General features: G+C 46.7%; 1 protein-coding gene across 1 annotated transcript in view; it reads left to right on the top strand.

Moving 5' to 3' along the window:
* ddah1 (dimethylarginine dimethylaminohydrolase 1) overlaps positions 1-13,966 on the top strand; it is a 126,948-nt gene that overhangs the window by 76,158 nt on the left and 36,824 nt on the right. The window lies entirely within an intron of this gene.

The following is a 13,966-nucleotide window of genomic DNA, read 5'->3' as shown; positions in this document are numbered from 1 at the left end:
AATCAGCCTCAACACCTTTCTGTGACAAGTCCAACACTCCCTGAGTGAAGAAGTTCCAGAATCAGAATTTATGGTCATGAATAAGATACAAGTGTTTAGCGGGCACCATCACAGGGCAACACTCATATAAACCACTTTTACAACAATAACAGAGCACAAAAAATGAGGCAGTGTCTTTGGTTCATTGATCATTCAGGAATCTGATGGCGGAGGGGAAGAAGCCGTCCTTGTGCCGCTGGGTGCTTGTCTTCAGGCTCCTGTACCTTTTCCCAGATGGTAGCAGAGTGAAGAGGGCCTGGCCTGGGTGGTGGGGGTCTTTGAGGATAGGGGCTGCTTTTTTAAGACACTACCTCATGTCGATGTCCTCGATGGAGTGGTCAGGTGCCTGTGATGTCGCAGGCCGAGTTAACAACCCTCTGGCGTTTATTCCTGACCTGAGAATTGGCGCCTCCGTGCCAGGCAGTGATGCAACCAGCCAGAATGCTTTCCACGGTACCTGTAGAAGTTATCGAGAGTCTTCATTGACGTACTGAATCTCCACAAACACCTCACAAAGTATAGCTGCTGGCGAGCCTTCAACATGGAGGTTCCAAGACAGATCCTCAGAGAAGTTAACCCCCAGGAATTTGAAGTTCTTCACTCTCTCCACTACTGAGCCCTCGATGAGGACTGGGTCATGTTTCCCTGACTTCCTTCTGAAGTCCGCAATCATCTCCTTGGATTTGCTGGCATTGAGCGCAAGGTTGTTGTCGTTACACCATTCAACGAGCTGATTATCTCCCTACTGGACCCTTCCTCATTGTTGTTTGTGATTCTGCCGACAACCGTGATGTCATTGGCAAACTTGTAGATGGCCTTGGAATTGTTCCTGGCCACACATTTTCTCCTCATCTCAGTCCTAAATGGCTTCTCCCTTTTATCTATTGAGTGTTGGCTTATGAAGTGGAGCTTGCACGCACAGCTGAAGTACTTTGAAGACTTTTTTTAAAAAATGTAGACGTACATCACGGTAAAAGACCCTTTCGACTCACGAGCCCATGCCACCCAATTTAAACCCAATTGACCGACACACCCCATACGTTTTGAAGCATGGGAAGAAACCAGAGCCCCCGGGGAAAACCCACACAGACTCGGGGAGGATGGAGAAACTCCCTACAGGCATTGTAGGTTTTGAACCCCATTCGCTGGCGCTGCGATAGCGTTGCGCTGACCACTGCACTAATCATGCCTCTCACAAACCCCTTACAGACAGTGCCAGTTGTGAACCCGGTCGCTGGCTGTCTGACATTGCCGCACTAACCACTAACTCTATGTTAAAGCATGATAGAATTCCAAGTGCTGGCGACTTATGGCAGGAAGCGATTGTCCAAGCTTTAACCACTGGTGACAAAATGGATAGGCTGCACCCTTGGCAGGGCTGATTCAAGGCATGTTTATGGGTTCTGCGATGACACTGCGTGTGGGCTGATGTTAGAGGGTAGGAATATTAAAAGCAGTGTAGATGATACTTCCCAGCTTCTAATATTTCCCAATCTTAAAACATGTCATCTTCCAAGAAAAATAAGCTTTGATATTCCGAATTGCATCTTATTCATCCAACTCAATCAGACTTTGTAATTGAAGCTGTCAATAGCTCTAATTTTTTGTTGATAAAAGTGAATAAACATTTTCATAACTTTGCACTTCATAACGATGAGTGAAACAGAGCATATTGTAAACGACACTCAACTTCAAACAAATTAAAATGATTAATAATGATGAATTCAAAAAGTTTCTCGAGAGTTTACTCCCCTTCCATGGTCGTTCCCAGAACGAGAACAAGCTCCCTGTCCCTCAGATGTTACGACATATGATGTCACAGTAACTTTGGTAACTCGACAAAAAAACAATTAATCTTTAAAGGGATTGTACAAAATTACTAAAAATCAAAAACACAAGGTTTTAACCTCTACAAGCAATCCTCAACCTTCTCAGCAATGGCCTTAATGCACTCATTGTGCCCTCTTGTCCTAGACTCTCCCACTGTGGGAAACCACCTTGCTATACCTACTCTGTCCACACCTTGCAACATTCAAAATGAGATCCCCCCTCCATTCTCCTAAATTCCAATGAGTACAGGCCAAGAGCTGTCAAACTCTTCACATATGAGAACCCTTTCATTCCCGGAATCATCCTCTGAACCCTCCCCAACGTCAGCACATCCTTTCTTAAACGAGGAGCCCAAAACTGCTCACAATTCTCCACATGAGGTCTCACCAGGGCCTTATAAATCCTCAACATCACATCTCTGCTCTTAGATTCTATTTGAAATGAACCCCAACAACGCATTTGCCTTCTTCACCACCGACTCAACCTTCAGGCCGTCCTGCACAAGGACTCCCAGGTCCCTTTGCATCTGGGGATTTTCAATTTTCTCCCCATTTAGTAAAGAATTGCCCATCTATTTTTTCTATGTGACGTCCACTTTCCGACATTATATTTCATTTTCCACTTCTCTGCCCATTCTCATCTGTCCAAGTCCTTCTGCAGCCTCCGTGTTGCCTCAGCACTCCCTGTTTTTCCACCTCCCTTCGTATCGTCTGCACAGCCATTCATTCCACAATCTGAATCATTAAAATACAACACAAAATTAAATGGCCCTGACCCCAACCCCTGTGGACTCCACTAGCGACTGGCAGCCAAACAGAATATGATCCCTGCATTCCGACTGTCTGCTTCCTGCCCATCAGCCAATGCTCTCTCCACATTAGTATGTCTCCTGTTATAACATGGTCTCTTATTTCTCTATGTCCCTCTCTTGCTTATATTATACCTGCAGAAGGCTTTGTTATCTCTTTGTATATTACTTCCTGGTTCAATACAACCTTCTCCATCTTTCTATTGTTCTGCTTTACCATCCTTTGGTAGTTGTTTAAAAAAAAAATCCCAATCCACTCATTGGAAGGATGAGGGGAGACCTGGTGGAAGTTCATAAAATAAGGAGAGAGTCAGAGTTTTATTCCCAGGGCAAATACTTCACATCCTACTCATCCCCTCATTACAGGAAGGGTGTGGAAGCTATGGAGAGGGGCAGAGAAGATTTACCAGGATGTCGGCTGGATAGGAGAACGTGTCTGATGAGGCAGAACTAGGACTTTTCTCTTCGGAGCATAGAGGTCTACCAGAATTCTGAGAGGCATAGATAGGGTGGACAGCCAGCGCCTGATTCCCAGGGTAGGATCAGCAAACACCAGGGGACATGTGTACAAAGTGAAGGGAGGGGAGACGTCAGGGTTGTGGGTGCTGGAATGCCTTGCCAGGGATGGTGGTGGAGATTGGAACATTGGGGGCATGTAGGAAACTCTTAAACAGGCACATGGATGGAAGAAAAATAGAGGGGAACAGGGTAGGGAGGGTTTAGTACTTTTTCTATTAAGGGTTGGCACAACTTCAAGGGCCGAATGGCCTGTATTGTGCTGTAGTATTCTGTTCCGTGCTCTACAGGTGAGAGGAAGGAAGTTTACAGGAGATGTGTGGGTAAGTCTTCTTAAACAGAGAGGTTGTTTATTCCAGGTACTGACAGGTGTAGTGTGGGAAGCAAATATAACAGAGGCTTCACGATGGTCGCATGACTTTGCAGGTAATAGAGCGAGAGAGATCTTGTGCAAGCAGCATTTTTACCTTTATTATCATCAGTAATTTTAATATTCTCCTTCAGAATCAGAATTTATTGTCATGAACGTGTCTTGAAATTTGTGGTTTTGCGACAGGGTTACAATGTAAACATTGCTATAAATCACATTTCAAAAATATATAGTGCAAGAAAATAGGATAAAGTGAGGCCGTGTCTGTGGTTCATGGATTAATCGGGAATCTGATAGCGGAGGGAAAGAAGCTGTCCTTGTGCCGCTGAGTGCTCGTCTTTAGGTTTCTGTACCTTTTCCCCGATGGTAGCAGCGTGAAGGGGGCCTGGCCTGGGTGGTGGGGGTCTTTGAGGATAGGGGCTGCTTTTTTAAGATGCCACCTCATGTCAATGTCCTCGATGGAGTGAGGTCTGGTGCCCGTGATGTCGCAGGCCGAGTTAACAACCCTCTGGAGTTTATTCTTGTCCTGAGCTTTAGTGCCTCTGTAGGTGATGCAACCAGTCAGAATGCTCTCCACGATACGTGTAGAAGTTTTCGAAGTCTTCACTGACGTACCGAATCTCCTCAAACACCTCACAAAGTATAGCCGATGACGAGCCTTCTTCGTGATTGAATCAACATGGTGGCTCCAGGACAGATCCTCAGAGATGTTGACCCCCCAGGAATTTAAAGTTCTTGACCCTCTCCATTACTGAGCCCTCGATAAGGACTGGGTCCCTGACTTCCTCCTGAAGTCCACAGTCAGCTCCTTGGATTTGCTAGTGTTGAGTGCAAGGCTGTTTGTTGGGCCCCATGATCAGCACAGACCTTGTGGGCTGAAGGGTCTGTTCCTGAGTTTCCCCTGCTCTATGCTCATCACTCAAGACTGAACTTCACAGCACAAGGTTTTCTTCTCGGTCGATTATCTCCCTTTACTTCCTTAATTAACTGCAGATGTTGCATCCCTCTTGGAGAACTATTGGGTGGAACCTCGCTGAGATTAATTCAATATCTAAGTATCTGTCACTGCTTTAATCAACTCTGCAATCATTGAATCTGTAGGGACTGTAAATTTTAAATTTCTCTCTCTTCAGCACAAAATGGCATTGATCTACTCTATTCTTCTCCAAAACAACCACACTTGTCCCATAAAACACCTAATCAAAGCCACTCCCCCCCTTTTCATCGGCTCTCCGTCACGCCCGTGACCACCACACTCCTCGTCCCCTCCCCCTTCGACCCACCACACTGTCTGCACTCCCCGGTCTTGCCCCCACATGCGCGTTACCTCTTGTGCGTTGGCACAAATGTGTCACCAGTGCAATCGGCTCTTCTCCCGACCCGCGCAAGTACACGACTGTGGCAAGCTACTCTCCCATTCTCAGTTAGCCAACTCTATCCCACACTGCATCGAGCCAGTTGAATTTGAAATTCCATCACATTATGACCATTTTGTTCCTAATCAAGATCATTATGTAATTTTGCCACATTACATAACACCAGATCTAAAGTATCCTTTTCCCTGGTTGGTTCCTCAGTAACCTGCTCAGAGAAATGATCCTGAATAAAATCAATGATCTCATCCTGAAAGCCGTCTTTTCCAATTGAAATCACCCACGATTATTGCATCTCTTTCCTCGCAGCCCGCTGTAAAAGTTGCTGATAGGAAGGCCTACTTACTACTCCCACCAGTGACGTCTTTCATATTTCCACTAAACCAATCGACTTTCTTGATATTAGTTTAATAGTTTAGAGATATGATATCGGAAACCCTGGCAAATTCTGGAAAATGTGCTGACCGGCTGCATTCCAGTCTGGTACGGGAACACCAATACTCCCGAGTGTAAAGCCCTGCAAAAGGTAGTTGACACAGCCCAGGACATCTGTTCTCTCTGCTGCCATCAGGAAAGAGGTATCGGTGCCACAAGCCTCGCACCACCAGGTTCAGGAACAGCGGCAACCCCTCCACCATCAGACTCCTCAACGGCAAACTCAATCGGGGGACTCATTTACGGACTCTAATTTATGCACTTTATTGATTTTTTTCCCTCTGTATTGCACAGTCAGTCTGTTTACGTTTCTTTATTTGATTACATGTGTGCATTGAGTCCATTTTTTTGTACTACTGATAAGTGCCTGGCTCGCAGGAAAAAGGAATCTCAGGGTTGTATGTGATGACATATATGTACTCTGACAACAAATCTGAAATCTGAGACACAGCAGCCCTGGATCCTGCTGTCCAAATACTGCCAAATGACCAATGAACCTGTTGACCCTGTAGATCTTTGGAATGTGGGAGGAAACTTGAGCACTTGGAGGAAGGTCATGGGGAGAACATGCCAACTGCTTACAGGTAGCGCCGGTTTCAAAGCAGATTCACTGGCGCAGTAATAATGTTGCTAAAATGTCCTGTCCACACAATGTTGCTATATTCAAGAATCAATTTATTGTCATGTAATAAAACAGGGTCATATCCCACAGAATTGCTTTTGTTGGCTGTAAGGCAGACAGATCCACCATTGGCAGAAATTGCCTGAAGTGCCTCTTAGAGTCAGAAAAAGGGAAGCGAAAGAGATTCTCCCCCGGAGTCACCGAGTGCCCATGGATTCGCCTCCATTGCTTCCACAGCGTCCACAGATCATCGAAGACCCAGATCCAAACTTCCGAAACGATTAGGAAACCTATCAGCACTCTCGGTACTCTCTCGCATCCTGGTTCCAATACCTGGTACCTCCCCCCCCCCTCCCCGCTTCAGCCAGTTTTGAGCCAGTCTCCAGCAGTCTGCAGCCTGGTGCGAGTCCCTTGACCGCAGTCTCCCAGCAGCCCACAGATTCTGTGGGTCCCTCGCCTCGAGTCGCCATCTGCCCCACCGCCTGTGTGGTTCCTTCAGCCTTGGAACCCCTTTCTGGTCACTGTCCTGTGGGTCATCTCCTCTACTTCTCCTTCTCAGACGGGATGGAGGATTGGTCTCCCCGTTTTCTGGTGCCCTGCACCAGTCCTCTGCTTCCCTGGGGTCCGCCACCCCTTGTGGCCGCTGACGATCAGAGGCACCGTCATCTTGGGTGCAGATTCCTTGATCGCGGGATTTTAAATGAAACGACCATCCGTTCTTTAAAGGGCCTTTCAAAGCCTATACGGAGCCAACAGCAGTCAAGCTGGGCAGGTGGACCCTGCGGGAGCTCTGTATCTTCGCTCCTTGTGGGTCCTCACCAGCGGAAGAGCCTGCTGTTTCAGCATGGCCATCTTCAATTATTTTTATGAAATTCTATAAATTGCATAAAACTGATTTTATACAATTATGTCAATTATATGCAATTCCTGATCTCGACCTTTTCTGATGTCCTGGTGAAATGTCAAACACAGACCAAGTGTTGCTCGGAGATTGTGGGGGACAGGGACTGGGTGGTCAGTATGGATGCCCCCCCCCTCCCCTTGCAGGATTTTAAAATGAACACCATTGGTTCCTTTAACATGCCGTTTAACACTCAATTGGAGCTGCTGGCATTAGGGGCCTCCACTCTCCCCAAGTTCTCAGGTTCTCGACAGCAGTGCTGCTGGTTTCCCAACCATCATTGGTCCAGGCAGGTTGTCGAACACTCTCGTGTTCCGTATGTTCTGCTCTTTCCCATTACCTGTCATAACTCCTGTTGTCGTCCACCCTGTTGCCTTCCTCAGTCTCACTTCAGCCGCACCCCATCCTCCTATTTCCAGCTACATTCTTCTCCCTCCTGGTACACCCTCAGATTCCATTCCCCGCTCACATCTATTTGTTTCTCTCCAGCCCCTTATCTTTGCTAAAATACTTCTACTAAAATAGCCTTCTTCAAGACACATAAATATCAAAAAAAAGTCTGACTATTGGCCTTGAGTTGCAGACATTCACATTGAAGACAATTCAGGAAATCTACCCTAGTTAAAGTTAAGTATACAGCATGGTAACAGGCCATTTCGGCCCAAGGGTCTGTGGCGTCCAATTTCTACCCAATTAACTTACACCCCTGGTATGTTTCAAACGGTGGGGGGAAAACTGGAGCACCTGGGGAAAACACACACAGACACGGAGAGAATATACAAACTCCTTACAGACAGCGTGGTCCGGATCGCTGACGCTGTAACAGCATTGCATTAACCGTAATGCCAACCTTTCAAATTTAACCATATAACCACTTACAGCACAGAACAGGCCAGTTCGGCCCTACTAGTCCATGCCGTAACAAATCCCCACCCTCCTAGTCCCACTGACCAGCACCCGGTCCATACCCCTCCAGTCCTCTCCTTGCCATGTAACGATCCAGTCTTTCCTTAAATGTAACCAACGATCCTGCCTCAACCACGTCTGCCAGAAGCTCATTCCACATCCCTACCACCCTTTGCGTAAAGCAATTTCCCCTCATGTTCCCCCTATAATTTTCCCCCTTCAATCTTAAACCATGCCCTCTAGTTTGAATCTCTCCCACTCTTAATTGAAAAAGCCTATCCACATTTGCTCTGTCTGTCCCTTTTAAAATCTTAAACACCTCTATCAAGTCCCCCCTCAATCTTCTACGCTCCAGAGAAAAAAGCCCTAGTCTGCACAACCTTTCCCTGTAACTCAAACCTTGAAATTTAATGCAGATAAGTGTGAGGTGTTGCATTTTGGAAGGACAAACCAAGAAGCGTATGCGGTAAATGGTCGGGTACTGGGGAGTGCAGTAGAACAGAGGGATCTGGGAATACAGATACATAATTCCCTGAAAGTGGTGTCACAGGTGGACAGGGTTGTGAAGAGAGCTTTTGGCATCTTGGCCTTCATAAATCAAAGTATTAAGTGCAGGAGTGCAGGAATTGGGATGTTATGGTAAGACACTGTGAGGCCAAAGTTGCAGTATTGTGTGCAGTTTTGGTCACCGAACTAACTACAGGAAAGATATCAATAAGATGGAAAGAGTGCAGTGAAGTCTGGACTTCAGGAACTGAGTTACAGGGTACGGACTTTATTCCCTGGAGTGTAGAAGAATGAGGGGATATTTGATCGAGGTATTTAAAATTATGAGGGGGACAGGAGGTTGGGTTTTTCCACTGAGGGTAGGTGGGATGCAAATGAGAGGACATGGTTAAGGGTGAAAGGGGAGAAGTTTAGGGGGAACATGAGGGGGAACTTCTTCACACAAAGAGTGGTGGGGGTGTGGAACAAGCTGCCAGCTGAAGTGGTGAATGGGGGCTCAATTTTAACATTTAAGAAGAATTTGGATAGGTATATGGATGGGAGAGGGATGGAGGGATATGGACTGGGTATAGGTCAGGGGGAGTCAGCATAAAAATGGTTCGACACAGACTTGATGGGCTGAAGGGGCCTGTTTCTGTAATGTAGTCTGTGGTTCTATGTGTTTATTGAGACAGCACATTGCTTCACAACCCGAGATGCCAGGGTTTGATTCCCCACTCTGGTGCTATTTGTGTGGAGTTTGCCAGTTTCTCAGGTGATCACAGCCATTGGTCACACCTCCCTCTGCCTTGCCAATTGAAGTGTTCATCCAGGTAACTTCTTAAATGCCTCAATCATTTACCCATGAGGGTGCAGACCACATGCAGGCAATGGGACTTGTCCAGAATGCCAACTCTGTCGGCATGAACAAGTTGGGCCGAAGGGCCTGTTCCTTGCTATGGCTCTATTATATGCTCTCAAGCAGTATATTCCTTATTTAAACCAGTTCAGGGGAAAGACATTCTTTCTCAGATCCCCTCTTAACACCTTACCCCCTTCCCCTAACGATACTCTGGTTTTAGATAATTACACTTGTCCGTGAACTACTCTTTGCAGACGATGCCGCTTTAGTTGCCCATTCAGAGCCAGCTCTTCAGCGCTTGACATCCTGCTTTGCGGAAACTGCCAAAATGTTTGGCCTGGAAGTCAGCCTGAAGAAAACTGAGGTCCTCCATCAGCCAGCTCCCCACCATGACTACCAGCCCCCCCACATCTCCATCGGGCACACAAAACTCAAAACGGTCAACCAGTTTACCTATCTCGGCTGCACCATTTCATCAGATGCAAGGATCGACAATGAGATAGACAACAGACTCGCCAAGGCAAATAGTGCCTTTGGAAGACTACACAAAAGAGTCTGGAAAAACAACCAACTGAAAAACCTCACAAAGATAAGCGTATACAGAGCCGTTGTCATACCCACACTCCTGTTCGGCTCCGAATCATGGGTCCTCTACCGGCATCACCTACGGCTCCTAGAACGCTTCCACCAGCGTTGTCTCCGCTCCATCCTCAACATCCATTGGAGCGCTTTCATCCCTAACGTCGAAGTACTCGAGATGGCAGAGGTCGACAGCATCGAGTCCACGCTGCTGAAGATCCAGCTGCGCTGGATGGGTCACGTCTCCAGAATGGAGGACCATCGCCTTCCCAAGATCGTGTTATATGGCGAGCTCTCCACTGGCCACCGTGACAGAGGTGCACCAAAGAAAAGGTACAAGGACTGCCTAAAGAAATCTCTTGGTGTCTGCCACATTGACCACCGCCAGTGGGCTGATATCGCCTCAAACGTGCATCTTGGCACCTCACAGTTTGGCGGGCAGCAACCTCCTTTGAAGAAGACCGCAGAGCCCACCTCACTGACAAAAGGCAAAGGAGGAAAAACCCAACACCCAACCCCAACCAACCAATTTTCCCCTGCAGCCGCTGCAACCGTGTCTGCCTGTCCTGCATCGGACTTGTCAGCCACAAACGAGCCTGCAGCTGACGTGGACTTTTACCCCCTCCATAAATCTTCGTCCGCGAAGCCAAGCCAAAGAGAAAGGTTTCATATAATCCACAATAGTGTCCTGAAGTTAAACTTACAGGCAGGTGAAGAAGGCAAATGCAATGCTGGCATTCATTTCAAGAGGAATAGAATCTAAGAGCTGGGATGTGTGAAGTTGAGACTTTATAAGGCCCTGGAGAGGCCTCATGTGGAAAATTGTGAGCAGTTTTGGGCTCCTCATTTAAGATGTTGGAGAGGGTTCAGAGGAGCTTCACAAGGATGATTCTGGGAATGAAAGGGTTATCACATGAGGAGCGTTTGACAGCTCTTGGCCTGGACTCATTGGAATTTAGGAGAATGAGGGGGATCTCATTTTGAATGTTGAAAGACATGGACAGAGTAAATGTAGCAAAGTTGTTTCCCCACGGTGGGAGAGTCCAGGACAGTGGTTTTCAAACTTTATCTTTCCACTCACATCCCATTTTAAGTAATCCTTAGGTCATCGGTGCTCTGTGATTAGTAAGGGGTTGCTTAAGGTGGGATGTGAGTGGGAAGGGAAGGTTGAGAATCACTGCTCTCGACCCATTTGTTACTGAAATATTTTGCTTGAGAAAAATTGTCGTTGGCCCATTTCCTTTGGAGTTCTGAAACCATGCACATAACGAGTCAATGAGGGACGATTAAAACTGGTTTTCAAACTTTTTCTTTCCACTCACATCCCACTTTAAGTATTCCCTATGCCATCGGTGCTCTATTATATGGGATTGCCTAAAGTGGGATGTGAGTGGAAAGAAAAAGTTTGAAAACCACTGATCTAGGACAAGAGAGAACAATTTCACGATTGAAGGGCATCCACTTAGAACAGAGATGTGGAGGAATTTCATCAGCCAGAGGGGGGGTGAATCTGTGGAATTTGTTGCCACGAGCGGTTGTGGAGGCCGGGTCATTGGGTGTATTTAAGGCAGAGACTGATGGATTCTTGATTAGCCAGGACATCATAAGTTATGGGGAGAAAGCCAGGCAGTGGAGCTGAGTGGGAGAATGGATCAGCTCATGATTGGGCAGCAAGGTTGGCGTAGTGGTTAATGCAACGCTGTTAAAGCGCCAGCGATTGGGACTGGGGTTCAAATCCCGCGCTGTCTGTAAGGAGTTTGTACGGTTCTCCCCGCCTGCATGTGTTTTTCCCGGGGGCTCCGGTTTCCTCCCACTTTTCGAAATGTATCGGGGGCTGTAGGCCAGATGGGTGTAAATTGGGTGGCATGGACTCATGGGCCGGAATGGCCTGTTACCGTGATGTACGTCTCAATTTAAAATTTAAAAAATTTGAATTTAAAAACTTAGAATTGTAGGCCTATTTCTGCTTCTATGTCTTCTGGTGTTAGCCCCTTGCATTAATGTGGCACACACTTGTCGCTCGCCATTCCTGACCCTTCCGGCCCTTTGCCCCTAATTTAGCTCCTCTCTGTCTCCCCATTGATGCTCCAGGAGCCCCCCATGCCTGTGGGCAGTAGACCACTTGCAGCTTGCCCCTACGTCAACAGCACATGATTGACCATTGAATGAATCCTTGTAATGTGACGCCTCCTCAGGGAGTCCCTGAATTGGCTGGAGCTCCAACCCAGCCATCAGTTTTGTGTTCAACGCTGGGAGATTAAATTAAAATTAAGTCAAAGGAATGTTTCCATGATTTATTTCCTGTGTCAGCAAGTGGCAGTAGGTAGTAGAGCTTATTGACTGGAGCCTGTTTTTCTTAATGACATACAGAGCACTTGTTTCATGACTCCAATAAAATAACATAGAACACTAGAAGACAGTAGAGGCCCTTGGGCCCTTGATGTTGTGTTGACCCATAAATTACTTAAAAAGAATAGCAAACCCTCGCTACCCGTAACCCTCGATTTTTCTTCCATCCATGTGCCCGACTAAGAGTCTCTTAAATGTCCCCAATGTTCCAGCATCCAGAGGGAAACCCACGCAGACATGGGGAGAACATACAAACTCCTTACAAACAGTTTCGAACTCAAGTCCAGATTGCTGGCGCTGTAACAGCGACTATGCCAGTGATTCTCAACCTTTTTCTTTTCACCCAGATCCCACTGTAAGTGATCCCTCTGCCATCGGTTCTCTCTGATTAGTAAGGGATTGCTTAAGGTGGGATGTGGGTGGGAACGGGAGGTTGAGAATCACTGCTCTGGACCCAATTGTTACTAAAATATTTTTCTTGAGAAAAATGGTCATTGGCCCATTTTCTTTGGAGTTCTGAAACCATGCACATAACGAGTCAATGAGGGGTGATTAAAACTGTGGTTTTCAAACTTTTTTTTCTGTCCACAACTTAAGCAACTCCTTACTAATCACAGAGCACCGATGGCATAGGGATTACTTAAACTGGGATGTGAGTGGAAAGATAAAGGATGAAAATCACTGCTTTAGGCCAACAGTGCCACCCCTATCGGTCTCCCCTGGTCCTAAGGGGGCCATAGCCAAAGGTTAAGAATAGCAGGTGTCGTGTAATGAATATTCCACCAGCAGACAGGAATGTCAGAGTGAAGTAAAAAGACACTGAAATGCTGGAGGAACTCGGCTGGGGTTTTCAGCGTCCATTGGAGACAAAGATACATCGTTGACGTTTCGGGCCTGAGCCCTTCTTCAAAGAATAAGCAGAGTGAGCCCAGACGCAGGAAATCCCACTCTGAGTGATGCCCGGCCTGAAACAGTAATGACCCTTCACTTCCTGCGAACGCTGCGTGGCAAGCTGAGTTGTTCACATGCCGTTATTGTTTTTTCCACTGGTGTTTGGACAGTCTTTCGTACTTTGTAGAGGCACAGTATAGCAACGTTCACCTTCTGTAGGAAACACCACAGGCCGATTGTGTATCGCAAGATCCCACAGAACAATGCAATCATAACCAAAATACAGTAAGACCCCCTGGTTTCTGGGATTCAAGCAAAATAATCAAAGAAAATACATTTTAAAATTAAAATAAATAAGAATAAAATAATAGGTAAAAAATGCACAAGTTTAAAATTGTAAAAGTAAATGTTCTCTGAAATAACACGTAAACCTTTGGTGAAGATGGGAACAAATATTCAGCCAGCAGAAAGCCTTGATCATGGTTTGCTTGTAGCAGCTGTGATGGCTATCAGTAACTGCAAAGACTGGAAGTTACCCTGACTGAGAGGCTTTTATGACCATGAACAGAAGGCACGTCTCAGGCTGTTGACCCGAGCTTGTACTGGGGGAGGGGTTATGGCGTTGCCGCCTTTATTAGGGGAATCGGGAGGAGACATGGGTACAATCAGCAAGGGGTGGGCCGGACACACACCTACAAACAGTATTAACAGGGGTCCCACCACAAGCTGTTTGAATGAAGTTGTGCGAATCAGTAATGGCTTTGCCCAGGAAGTGCAGGATCTGTCATGGGCAGGCAGGAGGGGGTTGGCAAGAACAAGGGGATGGGTGCTCTGGGAGGTGCCTGGCTCCTTCTGCTGTTCATACAGGCATGCTAGGAGCTCCATCAGCACCAAATCAGCTGGTTGATGCCGCTTGCCGTTGGGGTGACTCTCTTAAAGTGTCTCCTTACCCCTGCTTAGTAAGAATCGCCCCAATCAGAGGCTTTATCTGTAAACTTG

The sequence above is a fragment of the Narcine bancroftii genome, chromosome 5 (assembly GCF_036971445.1).
Source record: "Narcine bancroftii isolate sNarBan1 chromosome 5, sNarBan1.hap1, whole genome shotgun sequence".
Classification (NCBI taxonomy): Eukaryota; Metazoa; Chordata; class Chondrichthyes; order Torpediniformes; family Narcinidae; genus Narcine; species Narcine bancroftii.
Note: the sequence above shows the minus strand (reverse complement) of the source record. Positions and strands in the feature narration are given on the sequence as shown.